This window comes from Lasioglossum baleicum, chromosome 4 (assembly GCF_051020765.1).
Source record: "Lasioglossum baleicum chromosome 4, iyLasBale1, whole genome shotgun sequence".
Classification (NCBI taxonomy): Eukaryota; Metazoa; Arthropoda; class Insecta; order Hymenoptera; family Halictidae; genus Lasioglossum; species Lasioglossum baleicum.
In genome coordinates this window covers 7,760,145-7,777,302 of record NC_134932.1, presented here as the reverse complement: position 1 = coordinate 7,777,302, position 17,158 = coordinate 7,760,145, and the positions used below count along the sequence as shown (strand labels likewise).

Here is a 17,158-nt window from a genome sequence, read left to right as displayed (position 1 = left end):
TTTCGGTTGTTAGCCGATACAGAGATTCCCCGGTGGTCTAGCTGACATTCTCGGGCACCGGTTGGATGCACACGTTTTACCGTATTTGCTCGCGAGAACTTGGTTAACGGCAACCCCCACCGGTGCAGGCTGTTATTCAATTTGTATTCGGCGACGTGCCGGCTAATGCGTCAAGAAAGGACTGCATGTTCACGCTATAATGGAGGATCTGGCAATATCATTACTGGCAAAGGGTTAATTTCGAGCAACACGCCCGGAAGATGAGCGTTTCCATCCGGGGAATCGGGCGCATCGTCTGCGAAACCCGGCCGTGTAATTCGATTCGAATTTAACGGAATTTCGTGTAAACAGTTCGGAAATCTCGCCGAACCGGTACAAGTAGCATCCAATACACACGCCTGTCGCTATGCAATATACTCAGGGGTATTAATCGCTAAGCGCAAAATGCTGATCGATATTTCGGATTAATAAAGAAATCTATGAAACAACCTTCTCGGTTTCAGGAAACTCTATATATCACTTCACTAGCTTTCCCCCGCCACGCGTTGCTGTGGCTCAGTATTTTTTAAAAAGCATGTTTTTACCTGTCACAGATATGACATTTTAATCACGGAGTTGTGTTTGACGCTGATCTGCAGTTTCTCGTTGTCGTCTTTCAGCCTGTCGCGTTCATTCCGTTGAGTTTGATGCAGATCTGAAGCTGCAGAACCAGATCGCCGTGCTCGCAACCGTGCATCCTCAAGTCTGGCACGTGTTTGAACCATTCTTTGTGATGCCCGTTCTTCCTCAATTTGATTTGATCTTAATCGTCACACTGCTTCCGTTCCGCGAGCACGACGACCTAAGTTTGCTCTTCTGCGAGTCATTCTTTTTATGTACTAAAGTGGAAAGAAAGTTATATCGATAACATCTAAAATTGCTAAACATTAAATAAGGAAAAAAACACGAACTAAAAGACAAAGAAAAAACTTCATAATTTAAAAATACTAACCAAACATTTCAATTCAAACGCAGATCGATCTACTCAGCTAGATTCCAATGAAACTTGCAGAACAAATCACTCCGAATAGGTCAATCTTTCTATGTATGTATATATATTTCACGATTTAATTTGAAGCAGAATACCACTGGGAAGATTCTCGTCGTGACGTATTCGTGACAATGCGAGTCAACACGAAACCATATCGATTATTACACATCAATGTTTTCGCAAACGCGCCACATTCACATAACTTAAGAAAAAGTCGTCAGAACTCTTGAACGAATGGACTTTTTCGCATGCTGATTTCTCATAAACCTTCCCGAAGAAACGATGCGTCTAATGGCTCAAACCCCAGCTGTCTACGTTCAGCCGTTACGGAGATGTTCGATTACAAACAAACGGACATCTACATTTTTATTTATACAGGGTGAGGCGCAAATTAGTCCCCACGATTTTTCAGCCCCTTCGGATGGTCGGACAGAAAAATGTTTCTTACCAAAGTTAATCAGTATTTAACCGACAAGAAATTGAAATTTTTTAAAATAAAAAAAAATCTATTTTCAACAAAACAATCAAGGTCGCTGTCATATCTTTTAATGGTACTGGGTATTTTTAACTTCATAATATTGTAGGCGACGTCAAAACGAATTCAACGACCTACTATACGATGACTTTCAGATGACCTTGAAAGGAAATATCGCCATGAATCAATTGCCAGAATATTTGAAATATTTCGGCGGGTACGTAATAGCAACGCCTCGCATTTATAGGTAAACAAATGAACGTAAACATTGCTTCAGAACTTAACTCACAAAAAACCAAATTTATACGGAGCCACATTGAAAACAGAAATGTTAAACGTTTACATGTTTTTCTTTCATGTTTTTTTTGCTATTACGTACCGCCGAAATATTTCAAATATTCTGGCAATTGATTCATGGCGATATTTCCTTTCAAGGTCATCTGAAAGTCATCGTATAGTAGGTCGTTGAATTCGTTTTGACGTCGCCTACAATATTATGAAGTTAAAAATACCCAGTACCATTAAAAGATATGACAGCGACCTTGATTGTTTTGTTGAAAATAGATTTTTTTTATCTTAAAAAATTTCAATTTCTTGTCGGTTAAATACTGATTAACTTTGGTAAGAAACATTTTTCTGTCCGACCATCCGAAGGGGCTGAAAAATCGTGGGGACTAATTTGCGCCTCACCCTGTATACATTAAAGATTAATAGATTAATTGATTTAACGTGACGCAACTATTTCCGTAACGAACAAAATGTCGATGTACCACGCAAACGTAAAAATGTATCGCAAGTAGTGAAAACAGCGCGCAAAATAGGATCGAAACCGTGCGCCGAGTGGCCGACAGGCTGCAAAAAGAATCTGAGGAAAAGTGAAAAGGGAGCGGCGTTCCTCGATCGAGATATAAATCGCCGCCGGGTGGGTGCAGCAGCGGGGGTGTGTTCTAATTACACTTCCGTGTATAGATCTTAATTCAGCCGTGGTTGTTCGTATCGCGACCGCATCTCACGGTCTGGACCGGCATGGCAGCAGCAGTAGCAGCGTATCCTATATACCATGCTGACGATAATTCACCGTATTTCATGAATATCTCATCGTCGAATACAAAATCGTAAATCGTTACAGGCTATCCTTTTTCTATGTAAATTTTCGACGGTGGGGCGCGCTGTTTCCCGGCTTCCTCGGGATGACCCCGCCCCCCCCCCTGTGCTCCATGAATTATAAACGGCGACGAAATGAGGAACTTGTTTAAAAGGATTTAAATTCTCTGACGCGCGGCCGGAAAGTTTCGTCTTTCAATCTGCACGTGTCGAAAACTCCTATTTCCCGGTTGCGGGGGCTGGCGCGGAGGGCGGTATCGTTTCAAGTTCTGCTGAAATTGAAAGCACGGGCTAGTATGGTTGAGGGGGTGGGACTGTGGGGGATGCTAGGAAGGAGGAAGGTATCGCGGGAGAGAATCAGCCGCGCGTCCTCCTCGCGGAAAGGTTTATTTTCCGCTCCGTTTTCGCACGCGAGCCTCGCACACGTCCCGCTCTGCCGCGCCATGCCGGGACAAGAGGTAGTATTTTACGCGTACGTGCGCGGAAAATCATTCTTCGTTCCACGGGCTACGAAGGATCCAAGGAAAATACGGGGGCCCCGAGGCCGCCTGAAAAGTGGATGTTGATGTTCCCGCCGGGTAATCGAATTCGAATGAAAGCGAACCGAAACGAGTGGCCGTCTTCCTGGATTAAACAACGAACTCCGATCCGAATTCTACGCCCTGCGCTACCGTCGAATGCCGCGCCGCATTCGCCAAGGGATTCTCTCCTCTCTGCACTGCCGCTTTTTGCAAATATCCTATCTTTGATTTGTATCTTGATACAAACCACGCGGAACTACGTTTCTGAATGACTGCTGCTGACCGGTGCAAATTATTTTTGACAAATTTTATTTTTGGGACTCCATGAAAAGTCCACGTATTGAAAATTTCCAAAAATTTTCTAGGAATGCTATCTGTGATACAATTTCAAATTTTTCAAGCATTGGATTGGCAAGAAAGTAATTTCGGTATTTTACGGTAGAATAAAACCGGATTTCTTTATTCAAGCGATGAACTTTAATCAATAAAATATTTCCTTATTTATTCTTTTTGGCAAAAGATCATCGAACAAAAGGGAAAATATCTTATTCATTAAAGTTCATTGCTTGAGTAAAGAAATTGGGCTATATTTCGCGTTAAAATGCCGAAATTACTTTCTCTCTCTCTCTCTCTGACCAACCCAATATTTTATACTTATCTTTTAAAAACGAATAAAATCTCACAAATATTTATGCAGACACAGTGAGGAGGCTAAACTTTGAATTTTTGTGGGCAAGAGCCGCGCAGAGCAAAATAGAAAATGATAATCGTAACGCATTAATCACACCGATAGTAGGAATATCAATTTCTGAGAGATATACATCAATGAAGATTAAATAGAAGAATCATTAGTACGAGATTGATTAAAACAAAGCTGTCCCGATTTTGAGGAAACGGTTTGAAACCGCATTGTTCATTTTAACGTTACCGGTAGAACGCGAGACCACTATTTCTGTAACTACTTCATAATACTAAATCTTATCTCAACCAACAATCCTAAAGGATTCCACAGAATTCTTAACCGCCTATTACCCGTAACGACTAATTACCAACAAACCAACGACTAACTCGAAACTGCGATCGTACTGTATTCTGGAAACCGCAGAATATACTCATTACATACTCCTGCTGTGTATTTTCTATCTAACCATTCTACCTGGTCCGCTCCTCGAATTAGTTGCATGCCAATTATCCTCATCCATAGAAGACTGTAATTCTGAACGTTCATTAACCTATTAGTGCACACATTGTTTAGTGTAAATTCCGTCCGGCGTGCCTTCTAACTTGCATCGAGTTATGTTCATGGGAAATAATTACATGAAAAATATTATTAATCCCCATTTGAGATCCTCGAGCAATGTTTCACCTATTTATTTCAGTCTTTATTATATTTTTTTGTAATAATATTCAGTTTAGTAAAAATTCTAAAATAACGAGGTCGTAGTGATAATGTCTACTGTTCTGTAATAATAATGTCTACAATTCTTCTTGTCCACATATATTCGTTTATCGAATCAATCCGGGAGTAGCTAATACAAATAGCCGAATGACTGAATAGAAAGAAAGTGACCGAGCTATTACCGCGATCGATCGGAGAAAGCTTTCTGGCTTTATGCATCGGGCGGAAAACATTTCTTTAAAGCGGAAGCTCGTAAATGGACAACATTTGAAAATAGCCAGGGTCTTTTATTCGTGCGGCCTTTTATGCCGGGGAGAATCGCCGATAGTACGCGCGCGCTTGTAAAAAGCCGAGACCGAACTTATGGAATCTCTCGTCTCAAACGAACGACGGTAATTCCATATAATAATAAAAACTTGGAAAAGAACTCTCGGATACGCGTCGGGCTCGCAGTGGCGTTTACGATTTAGCATGGCCCTCGGGCGGCGAGGGAAGCTCTCAACCCTTTCCGCTCTTTTCCCATCCTTTGTATGCTTCTCTGGAAAGGGAGGAAGGGGGGAAGAAACACGCGACGAGAAAGGAAGCAACGGGAACGTACCTCTCTAACAAGACGAAGAAGGATCCCGGGTGGATAGCTGCGATCGACCGCGAAACGCTGGAATTACGTTTCCAGAGCCGACTACAATTACGAGCCCCGGTAATCCTCTTACGAAAATACTGTTAATTAATTTCTATGCCGGCATCGCGGATAATTGGCTGTTTTATAACGCGCCGGACAACGGGATTCGATTGTAGTGTCCGATTCCGCCACACCCCTCGTATCCTCGCCGAATTTTCTGCACTTTAGGTAGAATGAATATTCACCGGGCATCCACGAGATTACGTTTGCATGGAATTATTAATTCTTCCCAATTCAATACGTTCTTGCGTATGCAAAACACCAACGAATTACACGTACCTGCGCGTCCAATGCTTGATCACGCGATCCCTCATCGATGGTTTACTATGCTGTGACTAACTATGTATACTAACAATCGCGGTGCCGAATTTCAACGAGACCGCTCGAGGATAATCTAGATACAGAATCACGATGAATTAAATCATTCGAATCGCGAGCTGATTCGCTGAAAAAATCGCTAAACGGCGCGGCAAGTTTCGGAAAGTTTTTGTAAATTATTTTTAGAGTAGAAAGAATTTCGAAATTCTTCGTTGAACGATCATTAGACCATTAGTCAGAGTAGGGCACAAATCAACTAATAATTAAAAATTACTAATAGTCTGATTGATTGTTAGTCATAGCAAAATAATCATTGGTTAAAACCTTTTGATTGGTTAGTCATAACTACATGGCACTAGTTAGTCACAGCTCTAAGTAATCGTTAGTTATTGCTTATTAGTTATAATGAGTCATCAATCTTTAGTCATCAGTCACTATTGTGCGATTAACATACATTAGTATGTTTACTTAAACTATAACGGAATTTGCAGTGACCAAACGTGTCATAATCTGTATTTTATATGTTTCTAAACTATAATGTAGGATATTTTTTTGTTATTACTATGTCTTATTTGATCTTGTAACCATTTTTAGTCGTTAGTCATAGTGAAATTCTGATTGCGTATTTAGTCATTAGTTATGCCATTAGAGTTAGTATTCAATATTCATCCTTAATAAAAATTTAGTCATTATTCATTAGTCATTACTAGACTGTGGATTTTATGCATTTATGACAAAAATGGGTACGTACACTTTAAAAGAGTGGAGGTATTAAAAAGATTTAGAGCAACCAGTGTATTAGTTTCACCTTAAAAAGATAATCAAAAGAAGAATGAAATTTTCATTTGGCTCCTGTGTCTTGCAATCAATGGAAAATAAAAATTGTATGCATGAATTGCAAGAAGACATAGGAACCGAGTAGGAATTTATTTCTCTCTTTAGTGGTTTTATTAAGCTGTAACAAATGTATTGATACTCTTCCATTCTTGTAATCTCTTTAATGTTTGAAATTGCACTCACCCATTTTTGTCATAAATGCATCAAATCCGCGGTCTAGTCATTACGCTCAAATACTTATGTAGTTATTACTCAGTAGTCACGCTCAAGTATTTAGTTAGTCATGAATTATTAGTCACTTTTGTAGAGGTTATGAAGTTATTACAAAGATACTATCACGGAAAATCTAAATAAATCCGATCTCATTATTTTCATTGGACGACGCATATCGATAAATTAGCCTGAGGAACATTAAATGGAGCTTCTCTAATGTAGCGCAAGGATTGGCAATAAAATGAATGAATAAAATGAATGGCGATGTACGCAGATGATTTCGCTTCGACTACAAGCACCGTCTTTAGGGCTAATATTCATGGTCTCGTTGGTAACTAATTTCATCCCCTAGCAATAGGCGGCGTTCATCGCTACACAGTGTATTTAAACCGTGGGTTACATCGCATTAGTGTCTCCTCGCCGGCAAACAGTGGTAACTCAAAATAAGGGTCGCACTTTATGACGCAGTAGCCTAACCCTCGATACCCATTTTCAGCCCCCGTGTGTTTTCCGCTCGGCGTGTCAGGACGAAGAAAACGGACGCGCGCGAAAGGGGGAGGACGAGGAAGAGACAAGGGAGCAGCAGCTGCCCCCGAGAACTCCGAACGATAAAAATAATCTCCTGGCAGTGAGTCGCAGTTACCACTGGCAAATAAGGGTGTCGTCTTTCTGATTGCCCCAAGGTAAACGCGATGCCGGATCTGTCGCAGAACGAAGGGTGGGGCCGGGGGTGAAACGTGCGATGGCAGCGTTACGCGTAAAACCAACGCCCTTGGACACTGTTAGCGCGACAACGACGACGACGAAGGATCAAAAGGACTCCCTTAATTAACCCTTGCTCCACGAATGATGGCTATATTTCCGTAAGACGATCTTTTGCGTTGGATTAAAATCGCCTTCGACAATTCTAATCAAATCTTATTAAAAATTATTTTAATAATTATTGAGAATAAGATAAGGAATATAATAATTTTTTGTGACGGACACGCATGAGAAGTATAATCAGTTTTTACAGCGGATCAATATGGTTCGCGCGCTGCATCCTGACTCGAACACGTACAGTTCGATTAAACGAACGAGAAGGAACTGCTGATCTTGAAAATGAAACGTCGAGACGCCTGACGCGGCAAACCATCGTGGGAACCACCCCCGGCTGGAAGATGCGATCGAGATAATCCCGACACCCTGGACACGTGTCGATTATTCGCACCCTTCGATTAACGCGAGAACAGTAAACAGTTTGGAAGTTTGATACAACTGCACACCCTTCTTGCAGCTTCCTGTAATTACACAATCCGGTTTCGTTGCGTCCTCTTCGACGGTCTTAAGATTTCGAAGGAAACAATTGAACAGCGAAGGTTAAATTAAAATTACTATCTTTCCTGCGTCTTTCCTTGATGTGTCATTTAATCCTCATAAACGGAAAGGATAAAAAAGTTGAAATGAAATAAAGGATTTTAGATAATGATCATTGGCGGATGGGTACTAGGGATTGCAATCCCGCGTCATTAGTCCAGTCAACGAAAAATCGTAGAGGAAAATGCAAGGAACACAATTTTCAACTTTAGGACTTTGTTTGGACTAGTTAGGAGGTAAACATACTAAAAGTCAGGGGGCACGTAGAAGATGCCTTTTTCGGTTTTCCGCTTATATTTCGGAAACTATGTGCCCCCTGCACCCCGCTCACCTCCTAGGACTGGGGACTTTTAGCATGTTTACCTCCTAACTAGTCCAAACAAAGTCCCAAAATTAAAAATTGTGTTCCTTCCATTTTCCTCTACGACTTTTCGTTGACTGGACTAATGACTCGGGATCCCGCATCGTGGGATTGCAATCCCTAATGGGTACCCCGGTTATGAAACAGTGTGCCATTTTTCGGCTACGTACAAGAGGCTGAAGATGTCGCGTTATCCGGAGTTTCCATGTAATTCACGGAAGATTAAGCCGTAACTGCCGTAAGTCTCCGGGTATCGGCTACAGAATACCGAATTGTGTCCGCTTGGTAGCGGCCAGGAAGAGAACAGAGTACTTAGGGGTCCGATGTAAGACGGTCGCGTATGCACGACACGACGACGGCCGAATATAAACGCGCCAGGTTAGTTTGCGTACAGGTGGGCCGATGCGCGTACAATGGCCGGCAAGTTTGTCCAGTTACCGTGCAAGGAAGCCCCACGACACGGCGATACACTCTCCGTTCGTCGGAGCATCGCGTGGGCGTTAATTCAGGCAAACAAGAGGCGCAGAGAGAGAGAGAGAGAGGGGGAACTGTTTGTGTTTGTTTCGTGTGCATCACGTTTGCGGGAACCGCAAACTGTTCTGACACGGACAGAGGAATTCGACGGATCCGTGAACTCCCGTTGACAGACGAGAATTCGTCACTCGGTGACAGCTCCGAATCGATTCGATCTCGTTATCCTCATTGGTTAACATGCCGGGGATCGCTGTTCAGCTGACTAACATTCTCCTGGGAATGTAGATCACGCTCGATCGCTGGAAATCGCAGATCTTCGAGATCCGAGCGTGAACTCTTGAATCGAAATGTCAGAACAAGATTTTCTGCACCGTCTTGATCATAGAATAAAGTATGTACTTTTGTTTGATGATGTTATTCACGATAGGGTCGTCATTCATGGGAAGGAAATCGCACAGAATTCAGGAGATGGAAATGTTACGTTGGAACAACATTTCACAATATCTCTATACTCTGACGCAACTCGAGTTTTCCTCTTGATTTCGATCTCACTCCGATCCGGAATCGGTTATCCTATTTTGCACATACGATTTGACGTCTGAAAGTAACGATCTCCACGGCAAAGACGAGTTTACTCGATCCATCGTGCGTGAATATTCCGCAACGTTTCGAATGATTTCGTAGTCGAGCGGAGAATCATGGCTGTGTTAAAATTTAACGAGACACGCGCGAATATAATCCCCGCGCCGACAGTTTGTCACGCGGGAATTAGAAAGTTTCAATATCCGGGCGGACGTATATTTTCTTGGCGAACACAAATTGAATATCGATCAACATCGTCCGGGTCCGAGGGCCAATATGAGAGCAGATACATCGGCTGGGAATCTGGTTAGAGCAAGAATAAATCGCTCCAATTTTACGGAAATCGATGCAGACCGCACTTTTATTAAAGTCGAACTTGCGTGGCTTTCAGCCGGTTTAACCCCTATTCCGTCCATTGATCTCGGTGATTAAACCGATGCCAACGCCGGCGACCGCTAATTAAATAACTCCGCTCCATATAATTAACTGGCTACACCCGGTGACAAAGGGAACATCCAGTGGCATCGTGTCAATAACCTGTTTCTCGAACAATGCTGATTTCCTCATTGTTCCGTTTCATCCCCGATCGTAGCGCGTTGATCATTCCCGTAATTGTAAGGCCACAGTGTACTGCGAAACTAATTCTCGCGTACTTCGACGCGGAAAACAATGGGGAAAACAGCTCCGAAGAAAATCGATGGGAAATCTCCTTAAGTCTACGTTTCTGAAGAGCGATAGTCGCAAATCCCGAAAGGCAACAGAAAACTTCACACTGTAACTAAATATTACAAAATCTTCTAAATACCACGGCGTGTAATCCTTCATTTACCACTAGACGAACAAGCCATATTAATTTCGTTGATATACTCCCTCTGTCCCATAATAATAGTAGCAAGTGAATATTTAAACGGGAATTATTGGCAAATGCAGCTGTAAGTTATGCTGCAGCGCAAAATTGCGAATAAAAATCAATGTTTCATGACATCTATCATTTGTTTTCACACATCTTCCAATTTTTAGGTTAACCTAATTATTACGAATTATAAATATGTTCCTAATTTCATCCGCTGATCGAAATCAATCGTTTTATTTCGGTTGAATGCCAACCCATTGTAAAAATAAGATGAAAAGAAACAAGTTATGCTGGAAGCAATGAAGAACGATGGCTCTTGGGAACGATGGCAAAAAACGCAGCCAAGAGATCCTGCCTACAAGTTTAAAATACAGTAACGAAATTATTGAAAAATCCAGAGAGAGAGAAACTATCTGAACAGTCAAAATAAAAATTAGGAGTAGTATCTTTAATTTATTGTTTCATGTAATCTAGTTTTTTGTTAATAATTCTTTTGCTACTATTATTATGGGACAAATTAAATTCATCAACTGCTACTATTATCGGGTTGGCAAGAAAACCGGATTTCTTTATTCAAGGGATGAACTTTAATCAATGAAATATTTTCTTATTTATTCTTTTTGGCAAAAGATCATCGAACAAAAAGGTCTTATATCTTATTCATTAAAGTTCATTGCTTGATTTAAAAAAATTGGGCTCTATCTCACCTTAAAACACCGAAATTATTAGAACATGTATTCTTCACTCCATAACTACACTCGATAGCAAATTACCAATTTTGATCTCAAATGACACCGAAATTAGCCTCTCGACATCGTTACTTTTTACTGATTCTACAAGAGCATATTCTTAACTATAACACTGTACAACACCAAATTTGGCCACGGGATACAGCTCGGCGAATGCCCGTTCTAATGGTGAGAGCGCCACTGGCGGTAACTCATGTCGGGCGAAGATATTTTGCTTTCTGGTTCGAAAAAAACGTCGACGTTCCAAACTTGAAACGGTGGTTTCTCAAGATAAAAGTCTGCTCAATCGCGTGGTATAGTTCGATTCTCCGCTGGACCCTTGTTTTTTGAGATAAATTGAAAAATATCCTCAAAAATTGGTGCAAAAGTGGTGTGTCTCCGTCGTTTAAACGTCCGTTGTTTAAACATGTTTTAAACAATCATAATGTATGAATATTGCATATCACTGTATTCGGGAAAGTCCACAAAATCTTTTGCTATAAAGAACAATTCAATACTTTTTATGGTAACATCACGACATTTGTTTATAGTTAAAAAATATGGTTTTTTTTCAAAATTAAGGACAGATTCGGAATCAGCGCAGAATCTCTACAAGAACCACGCAACAGTAATTAGAACAAATAAAAAAAAGTTGAAATTTGATGAACAGCGTAATTTGCTGACGAATAATCATGAATTCTTGAATTTTCATATTTCGAGTTTATTTATGGATGCCCGTAATTCATCCGGCGCGTCGAGCTAACTCACCCCGGGAGAAAGTCAGCGCGCGGCGTTCGATCGGGGAAAGCAAAGAAAGATACACGTGGCAGGAATTCAGTCCGATATAACCTGTCTAATATTTTTCACCGTTTCGGCGATATCCGGGGGGATTCCCGTTCGGAGCCGGTCGCGTCAGTTGGCTTGGAAGTGCTAAAGCGGAACAAAGCAGCGAATTCCGGGGAAAAGAATGCGGCGTGTGCGTGATGGGGGTGGAAAAGGGTTCGTGAACGACACACGACGACGCCTAGGCCGTTGTCAAGCCGCGTGTGCATTCGTGGGGTTACGTATCGGAAAAGCTCGGCGGGGAATTCACTGATTTTACGCGCGTAGTAGAAAATATTTCTGAGAATTGGTCGGGTAACAGCCTTAGAAAGCTGCCATACGTCTGCCAAGACTACCGTCGTGGCCGCCAGCTGTGCGAACAGTAGCCGGGATAGCACGGCGAGAATACTAACGACGTCCTTTTCGCACGGCGCGAGTACTATACGCCTCGAATCACGGCAACGCGGTTTCTTGCAGAATTCGGACCCATTCATGAATGCATTATCACCGCACTTTCGCGGCGGTCTCGTTTGTTCTGCTTCGTGTTTTCCGACCGGGATATCCGAAAAACCGATATTCAGGAAAAGTCGCGGCAACTTATATCGCTGCACGGGCGTTCAACTGCACGACCCTTGTTGATTGGAATAATGCAGCCGGCTACCGGGGAATAAGAAAACGACGATTTCATACCGAATACAACTCCTCGACGAATGAGTCTGAAAACTATCCTTAAAATTCAATTTCATCTTGAAATTCGTCGGGGTTTCGTCTTCACCTTGTTCGTACATGGTTTCAAAGTGTCAGACTCGGTTGAAACTATTCTTGCTGGGGATTCCTACCGACTCTAATAATATTTACTAATCGATGGTTAACCCTTTGCACAAGATAGTTAAATAGTTTCGAGAAAGCAGAAACAGGTAGGTCAATTATCATTTTCTGACATTTTTCTAAAATACAGGACTATCTTTAATAATGTAAAGAACTGACTAACTTGTAGTAAATGAAAAAAAAAAAAGAATTTACCAATTGTGCCTTCATATTATTTACGAAGTTCTTCGTAGAACAGTTGGAGACAGCACGAAACTCCGCAGAGACCCTTCGAATCACCGTACGCGAATAATCGCAGGAGACCCTTACCTGGAAACAAAAATATTCATTCATTACTGTATACATTATTAAATTACACATTTAATTAGTTACAGAATTACCAAGTTTCATTTGTATTGAAATATTCAAAAGATTGTATTTTAAAGGAGCTGCGGAAAGAAATGGACTGCTGTAGATACATATTGGTCGCAGCTGTACGAACCGAGGCAATCATCGTCGGCGAAGGAGCCTGTGTATCGATCGTGTAAACGGTCGCAAGGACGAGGACCTTCGAGGCTGCTGCACAGCCTGATTTAAACCGCATTTGGACGATCCAAAGGTTGGCGGAGTAATTTCAGATCAAACTAGATTTAAATCGCGGAAACTTGACGAAATTCAGGTATAAACGGGGCACACAGGTCCGCCTTGATCCTTTGTAATAGCATTACCGCAATTTCAAGCACAGCGCAGCGAAAGCTTTCTTCGCGTATTCGGTATTTTCCGTGCCTTCGGGGAAGGGGCACTACATCGCTGACTTCAGATTACGCGGAGCATATAGAGGTTCAATAGCACAGGGCGAATTGCATCCACGCCGAGCGTAATACAGCGGTTTCGGTAGATACCGGTACGCTCGCCCACGCTTCGCCGGCTACGAGAGATTTTCAAAATACTGAAACCCCTCGCCCGGCATAAGTAGGTTTAACCGAATGGAAATTATCCGAGCGAGACCGGCCCGATACTCTTCGGACTCGCGGATGGAATAAAACCAGTCGTTCCGCCGCGGAATCGCGGCGACCTGGAGGAATTGCTCGTTGGAACACGGTAAATTTTAAATTCGAACAGTAAAACGAAATTCGTGAACCACAGCTCTGCATTGTGGTAAACTTGTCCCCCGAAATTTGATCGCGAATAAAAATCCTGGCACGAGCGAATGGAACGTTCGGCCAACTGAAACTTCAGCAAAGCGTTAATCCTTAATTCGATGGATTTTTTATTGTACAGGGTGGGGCGTTATAAACAGGTCATCTGAATAAGCTTGTTTTTGAAGATGGAAGAAAATGCATCAGACAAAACCTAATTATCGAGGCGCCCATAATCTGATGTTATTAATTTTTTATAGGTGGATGCGTCGATACTTATGAGAAAGTCCTTAAATGACCTTTATAATGCATTGTTGTAGTCGTCTTGACACACATTACCAGAATGTAAATAAAAAACCATAGGGTAAAGTGCCCAAATATGGTATAGTCCCCTATTATGACACTACCTTATATTTTGTAAAAGAGAAGTCGCACTCTAGTGAGAAAATCCTCAAACAATAGTTTATTATGTTTACTCAACAGTGTGCAGTGCATTCGTACCATTCTATACATAGATTTTAGTATCGATCCTCCGTCAGTTGTGTCTCCACGTGTTGAATATTTTTGTGGTTAGATTTTCGATTGTATCTTTTTCGACGAAGGTAAGTGATATTGAAATGTTTGAACATATCTGTAGTTTCAGTTTATTTATATTAATGTTTGATATGGGTATAGCTGTTGACATTCTTGGTGTGGGTGCCGGATATGGTACTAGGCAGAGATGGGCAGTATTCAAATAAAAAATTATTCAATAAATTTTTGAATAAAAGATAAATAACTATTATTCTTTATTCGAGGGCTTGAATAAAAAAGTAACTATTATTCAAAAATTATTAGAATAATTTTTTATTCACCGAGAATTTATTCAAGCATAGAATAAAATTTTTATTCTTTATTCTTATTCTTTATTCTTATTCTTTTTTCTCGAAAATGAATAAATCCATGAATACTTTCGGCCAGCTCGAGGCTACAATGAACACGACCGACGCCCGAGGGTCGAGCCCTGAGGCCTGAGCCCAGAACACAATAGTAGTGCAATAAACACGGCCCGACAATCCCCCGGCGAGCCAGGTAGCTCGGCATGAAACCGCTAAGGAGCGAATGGTGAACTTATTTATTTTCCGTGCTACCCTCACGAAAGTCACACAAGCCAATTCGTGGCGTTCTGCCGATTAAGAAAAGCCTAAACTCGACGGAATTAGGACCGTTTCTAGTGGTTTTATTCATTAAAGTATGCTCGAAATTTTTATTCTAATAATTCTCTGGCCATCACCGCGCTAGCGCGACGAAGCGACGGGGACTTGGGACGCCTTGGCCAAGTGGTGCAATAAACACGGCCCGACAATCCCCCGGCGAGGCAGGTAGCTCGGCATGAAACCGCTAAGGAGCGAATGGTGAACTTATTTATTTTCCGTGCTACCCTCACGAAAGTCACACGAGCCAATTCGTGGCGTTCTGCCGATTAAGAAAAGCCTAAACTCGACGGAATTAGGACCGTTTCTAGTGGTTTTATTCATTAAAGTATGCTCGAAATTTTTATTCTAATAATTCTCTGGCCTTCACCGCGCTAGCGCGACGAAGCGACGGGGACTTGGGACGCCTTGGCCAAGTGGTGCAATAAACACGGCCCGACAATCCCCCGGCGAGGCAGGTAGCTCGGCATGAAACCGCTAAGGAGCGAATGGTGAACTTATTTATTTTCCGTGCTACCCTCACGAAAGTCACACGAGCCAATTCGTGGCGTTCTGCCGATTAAGAAAAGCCTAAACTCGACGGAATTAGGACCGTTTCTAGTGGTTTTATTCATTAAAGTATGCTCGAAATTTTTATTCTAATAATTCTCTGGCCTTCACCGCGCTAGCGCGACGAAGCGACGGGGACTTGGGACGCCTTGGCCAAGTGGTGCAATAAACACGGCCCGACAATCCCCCGGCGAGGCAGGTAGCTCGGCATGAAACCGCTAAGGAGCGAATGGTGAACTTATTTATTTTCCGTGCTACCCGCACGAAAGTCACACGAGCCAATTCGTGGCGTTCTGCCGATTAAGAAAAGCCTAAACTCGACGGAATTAGGACCGTTTCTAGTGGTTTTATTCATTAAAGTATGCTCGAAATTTTTATTCTAATAATTCTCTGGCCTTCACCGCGCTAGCGCGACGAAGCGACGGGGACTTGGGACGCCTTGGCCAAGTGGTGCAATAAACACGGCCCGACAATCCCCCGGCGAGGCAGGTAGCTCGGCATGAAACCGCTAAGGAGCGAATGGTGAACTTATTTATTTTCCGTGCTACCCGCACGAAAGTCACACGAGCCAATTCGTGGCGTTCTGCCGATTAAGAAAAGCCTAAACCCGACGGAATTAGGACCGTTTCTAGTGGTTTTATTCATTAAAGTATGCTCGAAATTTTTATTCTAATAATTCTCTGGCCATCACCGCGCTAGCGCGACGAAGCGACGGGGACTTGGGACGCCTTGGCCAAGTGGTGCAATAAACACGGCCCGACAATCCCCCGGCGAGGCAGGTAGCTCGGCATGAAACCGCTAAGGAGCGAATGGTGAACTTATTTATTTTCCGTGCTACCCTCACGAAAGTCACACGAGCCAATTCGTGGCGTTCTGCCGATTAAGAAAAGCCTAAACTCGACGGAATTAGGACCGCCTCTAGTGGTTTTATTAATTAAAGTATGCTCGAAATTTTTATTCTAATAATTTTCTGGCCATCACCGCGCTAGCGCGACGAAGCGACGGGGACTTGGGACGCCTTGGCCAAGTGGTGCAATAAACACGGCCCGACAATCCCCCGGCGAGGCAGGTAGCTCGGCATGAAACCGCTAAGGAGCGAATGGTGAACTTATTTATTTTCCGTGCTACCCTCACGAAAGTCACACGAGCCAATTCGTGGCGTTCTGCCGATTAAGAAAAGCCTAAACTCGACGGAATTAGGACCGTTTCTAGTGGTTTTATTCATTAAAGTATGCTCGAAATTTTTATTCTAATAATTCTCTGGCCATCACCGCGCTAGCGCGACGAAGCGACGGGGACTTGGGACGCCTTGGCCAAGTGGTGCAATAAACACGGCCCGACAATCCCCCGGCGAGGCAGGTAGCTCGGCATGAAACCGCTAAGGAGCGAATGGTGAACTTATTTATTTTCCGTGCTACCCTCACGAAAGTCACACGAGCCAATTCGTGGCGTTCTGCCGATTAAGAAAAGCCTAAACTCGACGGAATTAGGACCGTTTTTAGTGGTTTTATTCATTAAAGTATGCTCGAAATTTTTATTCTAATAATTCTCTGGCCATCACCGCGCTAGCGCGACGAAGCGACGGGGACTTGGGACGCCTTGGCCAAGTGGTGCAATAAACACGGCCCGACAATCCCCCGGCGAGGCAGGTAGCTCGGCATGAAACCGCTAAGGAGCGAATGGTGAACTTATTTATTTTCCGTGCTACCCTCACGAAA

At 42.6% G+C, this 17,158-nt stretch overlaps 1 protein-coding gene and 1 long non-coding RNA gene across 12 annotated transcripts in view; both read right to left on the bottom strand.

Moving 5' to 3' along the window:
- LOC143208070 (uncharacterized) overlaps positions 1-12,837 on the bottom strand; it is a 55,146-nt gene extending 42,309 nt beyond the window's left edge. The window contains exon 1 of the long non-coding RNA XR_013008830.1: positions 12,776-12,837. This is a non-coding gene — a long non-coding RNA (uncharacterized LOC143208070). The remainder of the gene's footprint in view (positions 1-12,775) is intronic.
- Positions 1-17,158, bottom strand: part of Fas3 (fasciclin 3) — a 557,696-nt gene that overhangs the window by 443,024 nt on the left and 97,514 nt on the right. The window lies entirely within an intron of this gene.